The following is a 7,666-nucleotide window of genomic DNA, read 5'->3' as shown; positions in this document are numbered from 1 at the left end:
AGTCCATAAACTCATTTCCTTTTTTCTTCTTTTGTCCATATGTAGTCAGTCAGTCATAGGCCAGAGGTTACCAGCACTTAGCCTAATATAGTCAGTCTGCGATGTACATCTAGTAGTATTAAAGTCAAGTCAAAGAGTCATGTCAAACCAGGTCGAAAAAGTGTTGTCTTTATTGGTCGGATCTCTCCTGAAGAAGGCATATCTTTGTGATGGGTCTGCATAAATGGCTGGTTGGAGTCTTAACCCAGACCTGGCGTACAAGCCCCCTTTTGTCTGGTACAGTTTCTGTGATTTTGCCGATGATCCAGGAACCACGAGGTGCAGAGTCATCCACTATAAGGACCACGTCTCCAGGAACAAAGTTGCGTTTAATTTTCATCCATTTTTGGCGCTGTTGAAGCAGTGGCAAATATTCTTTAATCCATCGTTTCCAAAACAGATCAGATATGTATTGGACCTGTCTCCATCGTGATGGAACGAATCAATCTCTCCCATGCTCCGCCATGGTGCGATCCAGCTGGAGGATTGAAGATCCATTTCACTCCCTTCAACAACAGCGTATCAGTGATCTTTTCCTGATTCCACTCTTCTATGGCTTGTCTCAGCTCACGCTCCGCACCCACAAAGTTGGTTCCATTATCAGACCGCAGCTCTTGAACTTGGCCTCGCCTTGCAATAAAACAGCGTAAGGCATTAATGAAGGAGTCTGTGTCAAGAGATGAGGCGACCTCAATATGTACAGCTCTAATTGCTAAACACGTGAAGAGAACTCCATACTTCTTCCCAAGACTTCTCCCACGCTTGACTTCAAATGGACCAAAATAATCAACTCCAACAAAACTAAAAGGGGGTTTCTCAGGAGTCACTCTGCTTTCAGGCAAGTCAGCCATTTGCTGCTGGCCTGTAGCTCCATGAAGCCGTCTGCAGGTCACACACCTCGACAGGATGTTTCTAATCAAGGCTCCAGCACCAGAAATCCAATATTTCTGATGCAGCTTTGAGAGCATGTAGTTCCTACCACCATGACCCACACTTTTATGGATATGCTGAAGAATGAGATCAGCAATGTGAAAGTCCTTAGGAATTATGATAGGATGTTTGGAATCTTCAGACATGACAGCCTTGCTGAGACGTCCTCCAACACGCAGCACATTATCCTCTAGAACAGGATTCAACTTGTATATGTGACTGCTTCGCTTCACGCTCTTTCCCTTTTGGAGACAGGAGATCTCTTCAGCATATCTTTTCCTCTGACAAAACTGGATTATCTGCATCTCAGCATCCTCAATCTCTCCCAATGAGAGAAAGTCATTACAGAACTCAACCCTAGGATGAGCACATTTAGACAGAGCTGTATTAGATGCAGGCTGGAAATGTGTCTTGTTCTTCTTGCGATGTAAGAGCAATGTTTTGAATCTCAAAATCCAACTCATCACCCTGACAAGACGAGTCCAGGATGAGGTACGATGAATCAAGGAATCCAATGGATGGTCATGATCATGTGTGGGTGAGACAACCACAGAGGTACACATCTTGACTTCACGGTCTTCGGGTGAAAGTTCCTGCAAGTTCTCTGGGTTAACTGGCCAATCTGTCTCTGGCTGTGTAAGGAATGCAGGACCAGATAACCATTTAGTGTCATTCAGAAAAGATTCTGCCTTCATACCTCTGGATATAAGATCTTTCATGAACACAGTGTAATGTTTGTGGAAGTCTTTATCTCTGATGAACCTTTTCTTCAAGCTTAAGGCACGTTGTTCAGCAATTACACGGTTATCAGGCATTCTTATGTCTCTGTCTTTCAAAGGCAGGGCAATACTGTAGTGTCCATCCTTCAAGGTCACGGTCTTATTAGCCAACTCCAGAAACCTAGAGTCTTCCTGTGACAGCCCCACATGCTCATCATAGCTGCTCTCAGGGAAGTCCATCTTGAACTGTTGTTTCCATAACTTGTCCAATGTAACAGCAGATATCCTGTTGGTAGTGACTGTTAATGGACAATTTGGTTTTCCACAGCATTCTTGTTCAAGTGGCCCATTCACTGTCCAACCGAGCATCGTTTTAATGGCAAAAGGTCCGTCACCTTCACTTCTGATGACCTCCAAAGGTTCTAGAGCTCTGGGCATGTTCATGCCAATCAGAAGCTCCACCTGTGCTTTTATCTCTGGTAAATGAACATCCTTCAAATGTGGCCATTTATCCAGGTCGCGTTGCTTTGGGATGTTACTCAGGTCTACAGACATTCTGTGCTGAGTGAAGAGGTCAGGCATGTCACAATACATATTGCTGTGCAATCCAGCGATTTCCAGTTCAGGTACAATAAAGCTGTCCATCACTTTCTCTTGTCCCATGGTGCGCAAAAGAATCTTTGTTTTTCTCCCAGTGAGATTCAGCTTGTCCATAAGACCCACTGTACAAAAGGATGCTGAACTCCCTTGGTCTAGAAAGGCATATGTTTCCACTGTTCTTTGACCTTTCTTTGATTTTACTTTGACTGGCACAATGGAAAGCTTACAGTCTTGTTCCCCGGCCCCAGTAAGACCACTAGTCTGGACTGTGACAGAAGTGTTATCTGCTTCAGTGTCAAGTTTAACCTTGTTCTTCTTGTGGTGGATATGAAGTATGCTTGCATGTCTGAAACCACAGATTTTACATAAAAGGCGATTTCTGCATTCTTTGCTGATGTGCCCTGTGCACAGGCAACCAAAACACACATTATTCTTCCTAAGAAATAAAATCTTCTCATTATGAGGTTTCTTATCAAATACAGAACATAAATCCAGTTTGTGTCCACCTTTGCAAAACAAACAAATCTTCACAGCAGTCTGATGTTCTTGAGCCTCTGAAGAATTATTTCTCTCGACGGCAGAGATGGTTGTGCCAAAGCTACTTCCTCTAGTTCTTGGACGAGGACAACATTCCTCTCCATCACTTTTTTTGACTGATAAATATGTTGATGGAGCGTCACATAGATTTCCAAAGACAGGATCTGTAGTAATTTTAACTTGACGCTCAAGGAAGAAAACGATGTCAATAAATGTAGCTCTGCGATGCTGCTTCTCCTGGATGTCACATGCTGCTGTTCGCCATTTATCTTTCAACTTATAAGGCAATCTTCTAATCACAGCAAGCATATTGGCAGGTGTATTTAATTCAGAAAGATCATAAACCTCCTCCATCGCATTGCAACATGCACGTAGAAACAAACAGTATGCCTGAAGAGCTTTTCCATCTTCTGATTTAATCAAAGGCCATGAGTGAATTTTATTCAGATAAGCAGATGCAATAATATGCACATTTCCAAAGTGCTCATACAACATAGTCTTAGCTTTTACATATCCAGCACCATCAGGCATATGTTGACAGCTTTTGACAAGTTCGCAGGGCTGACCCCTAGTGTACTGTGCAAGATAATGCAGGCAATCATCCGGATCGTCTGTCTTTCCTTCAATAACCTGCTCAAATGAACGCATAAAGGCCTGGAAATGAAGAGGATCGCCATCAAAGGGTTGAATTTCTCTTCTAGGCAGCGAAGAAAGACCTTGCTGACGTACCAACATACAAGTTAACTCGTTTTGTTTCTCCATGATGGACAACAGGGTTTCATTGGCTGCTGGTTGAGCTGCTTCCTGCAGAGGCATATATGAAGCTGTCCTAGTTAGAGGATCAGGCCCCATAAGAAGAGGTGCAGGTTTTTCCCTTGTCGCATTCTGTTGCATTGTTTTTACTTGTAGCTCTGCATTTCCAAAATCTTTACTTCTCCTGGGAAGTGTCTGTGAAACAAAAGTCTTTGAATCTGCTTTAAGGAGCTCAAGAGCATTTCCTTCTGTTTTGAAATAGGATTCCATTCCGTTGGATTTCCGTGAAGCTGTGCTTTGCACTGCAGATCCAGTTTTCAGCACTTTTACTTTTGCAGCAGTTGCAGCTATTTCTGCTTCAAGCTGAAGCTGTTCTTTCCTTTTCCTCAGTTGCTCCTCTTGTTCTTCCAGAGCGTGTTTTTCTTTGAGCATATTTTGACGCGTGAGCAAGGCGGCCATTTCAGCTTCTGCCCTGAGACGTGCAGATGAAGTTGATGATACTTTAGAGCTTGACCTGCTCCCTTGATTTGAAACACTATCAGATGGCAACACATCCTCGTGGTTGTCATGCTGGGGATTAACAGACAATTCAGGTTCCATATGTTGAACCTCCGCCTTTCCTTCTACTGGGGTTTTCTCTGACTGTAACATGCCGGAGGATGGCCTGCTTGAGCATTTATTGTTTTCAGAAAGCCATATTTCAACATCTTCAATAAACCCCTTGTTGTATTTAGTGATGCTTGAGAACCATGTGTTTTGCTTATGTTTCTCATCAAGTGGAATTAAAGTCAGCAGCGAGTCATGCAATGCATTGGCATCCTTGGAGAGGTGTCTTAACTCATCCAACTGTAACATTACTTGTGAATAATTTTCATCATCTTTCATTAGATCTTTAAGAGACACAATTACACCTTTCATTTTATTTACATGCCTTTTCCGCTCTGTTTGGATCGTTTCAATTTTATTTGCGAGAGCTTTCTCAGTAAGAACGATAGTTCTTTTATCCTTTTCAGGTTTTTCACCAACAGATGCAGCAGATGATCCACTCATTTTATGTCATTTGCCAAAATCCAAATAAAAAGGAAACTTCAAAGCATCAGCTTGCTGAACTCACGCAGAGCCACGCACACACGCACACCAAAATCCCGCAGCCACAGTCCAACAGCAAAACGTAGCGGGGGCGGGGTGTGTCACAACAACAGCTTCACCTGGCGGAACCAAGCTGGGTTTAAACGGCACAAAAAACGCGCCGGTTACATACCCCCGTTGTCTTCTCCTTCTCCGTCTCAAGTGATCCGCTTTCGTAGGTGTAGGATGGCGGGGTTGTGCGGGCTCGCGTCACAGTTCCTGATGTGCGAGAAGCTCCGTTGCTGTCGAATTTTTTGCTGACAAATATTGGCGACAGTCAAACAAACTCTGCGTCGCCGAGCGGCTGAATAGGGGAATTCTTGTTGACGCGCTCGCTATTCAAAACTTCAGTCCAAGCTGCGGTTAAGATCCTTTTATTGTTGTTGATCTTCATAACACCAGTTGCAATGAAGCAAAAAAATGAATCCACAGGTTCAAACCGTGATCAAAGGCAAAAAGTACAAAAGGCATCCAATGCTTAAAGCGGTCAGCAAAAAGTAGACATCCCCCATCACCCACTCACTGACAACTACTCAGGTGAGCAAAACAGGTGATCTTACAATCACTGCTGACACCACGTGATCAATACCACACCCATCCACCACAATGGGGATTGCATGTCCTCTCTGTGTGGGGAAAAACATGCTTACTGGTTTATTTAGCCTCCCTACACTGGTAGGCCGTGGGCCAGAATCTGTAGAGTGACTTTTCGTATGAACTGTCAGGGGGCAACTTTCTTGCACCGGGATAAGTTGCTACACATAGTAGTGATCTCAAAACACCAATTCTCAGGATTTATCCTCTAGCGAGGATAAGTCATTTGGCACAACGACACCTGTTGCCTGTGCTATCCTAGTGCAGCAGGTCTTGGTGATATCACAGTAAATTGGCCAAAAGTCTGGGCTATTTCTGCCCTGCGATGGACTGGCGACCTGTCCAGGTTGTACCCCGCGTCTCGCCCATTGACAGCTGGAGATAGACACCGACAACCCTCGCAAACCCAACGGGGAAAAGCGTGTCGGAAAATGAGTGATGGATGGTCTGGGCTATTTCTTTTTCCTTGCCATCAAGATCTTTGCCAACTGGCTCCAGAAAATGCTATTATTGGGCTTTCTTCGCCTGGAAACAAATGCATACAACCCTTTACGGGCGCTGCCATGATGACGTGGTTGAACTCGCTCTGCTGACAATACAGCGATCTGATTGGCTGAGCAGCAAAAATCTAATCACGTGACCTCTTGGACCGGAGCGCCACAGTTTAGATTTTTCATTGGCTATAACCTATTAATGTGCAAGTGAAAACGTGGGAACATTGGTGTTTTGAGATCACTGTTATGTATAGCAACTTATCCCGGTGGAAGAAAGTTGCCCCCTGACAGTTCATACGAAACTTTATAAGGAGACGTCCTACAGATTTTGGCCCACGGACTATGGCCTAACATGTGAGTATGTAGGCGCATGGTTCATCCTGTTTGTCTCTGTATTTGCGCCAGAAAATATGGAACAACAATGGAGGGATATTGAACTTATACTAGAGAGCGTTATGTTTTATTGAAGAAAATAGCTTTCTTTGGACTATTGTCATGTATTCTGCCTGTCTTCTGTTGTTTTGTGGGCTGGCTGATTGTGTTCCACTCTGTGCTGCTCCACGCTGCTAATTAGTGTGTGCGGTCTTCCTGATTACCTCCACTAGCCCTACCTGCTTTCTTGCATTTATATACCTGCCTAAAAATAAAACAGCGGGACTTCTATTCTGAAGCTGAAGACGTTTCGCTTCACATTCAGGAAGCTTTCTTAATTCAAAATGTCTGGAGTAGTGTGGAGTTCAAAACTCTATAGACCTGCCGGTGAGGCCTCGTTAGAATTTGGATTTAAATGTAGATTCACCTGGAACTGATCAACTCTGGAGAGTCGTTAGGCTCATTGTTTGCCTGGCTCACAGGAGAATTGTTGTGGTCACATGCATGGAGGTATGAAAACGATGAGTCCAGTTCTTTTATTTCTTAATCTTTTTTTTTTTGGATTGATCATGACCTGGATGACTGAGAATCTTCACCAACCTAGTGTGAGTTGCTGTCCGGCATTTTCTGCAATGCCTGTTTTTGGCCTTGCTATGCTCTTTTGGATTTTTCCTGTCTCGTCTTGCCCTCTTTTGGACACCTCAGCTGCTCTCTGATTACTGGACACATCCTGGACCTTTATTAACCATGATTCCAGCCTAGCCCATTTGACCTGTCTTCCTTCTCCTGCCTGTCTAGTGTATGGCCCCAGTTTGTCTTTGACCTTTTTAAGCTCAACACCATGTCTGGCTTGAATATCGGGTTCTGCTATTTACTGGACATTGCAGTACAGTCTGGCCAACTATGGAGCCTTCGCTGGCAAGTGTTGAGCTCGGCAATTATGATGAACACTTGGGCTTTGTTTGGTCGGGAGGAGGAGGAGAATAACTCACCTGTTAGGGTGTTAGGAGCTTCACTCAAGGAATCCTGGTTCCTCTTCTTAGCACAGGCTCGAGACACTGCCATGAACACCCATCTCACTGCAGGAGATGCTGACGTCTGCCTGCCGTTTCTCTCTTATTCCTCCGGCTGTGTTTTCTGTTGTCACGCGTCAGACTGAGCCTCAGAGCCAGTGATTGTAAGTCAGTGAGTCGACTGCGGGTCAGGAGGACGTCTCAGGTCTGTTCAAGTATCGACCTGTTCTCGGCCTCCCCTGGTTCTTTTATCTGATAATGTGGTGTTTGCATTGTAGACTTCTGTAGTAATAAAAAGACTCTTCAAACCGTAACTATATTTTACCATATTTAATCTAAAAGGCAGAAGAATTGTTTACAGACACATCAGCGCTGATGGGCTTCTGATCGAACATGACGTAACGGCAATGAATGTGGCAAGAGCCCCGACTGATCATTTCTTAAGCATTATAAAGAAGTCTAGGTACACGCCCATGCAAGGGCTGTA

This window comes from Fundulus heteroclitus, chromosome 12 (assembly GCF_011125445.2).
Source record: "Fundulus heteroclitus isolate FHET01 chromosome 12, MU-UCD_Fhet_4.1, whole genome shotgun sequence".
NCBI lineage: Eukaryota > Metazoa > Chordata > Actinopteri > Cyprinodontiformes > Fundulidae > Fundulus > Fundulus heteroclitus.
This window is presented reverse-complemented; position numbering follows the sequence as displayed.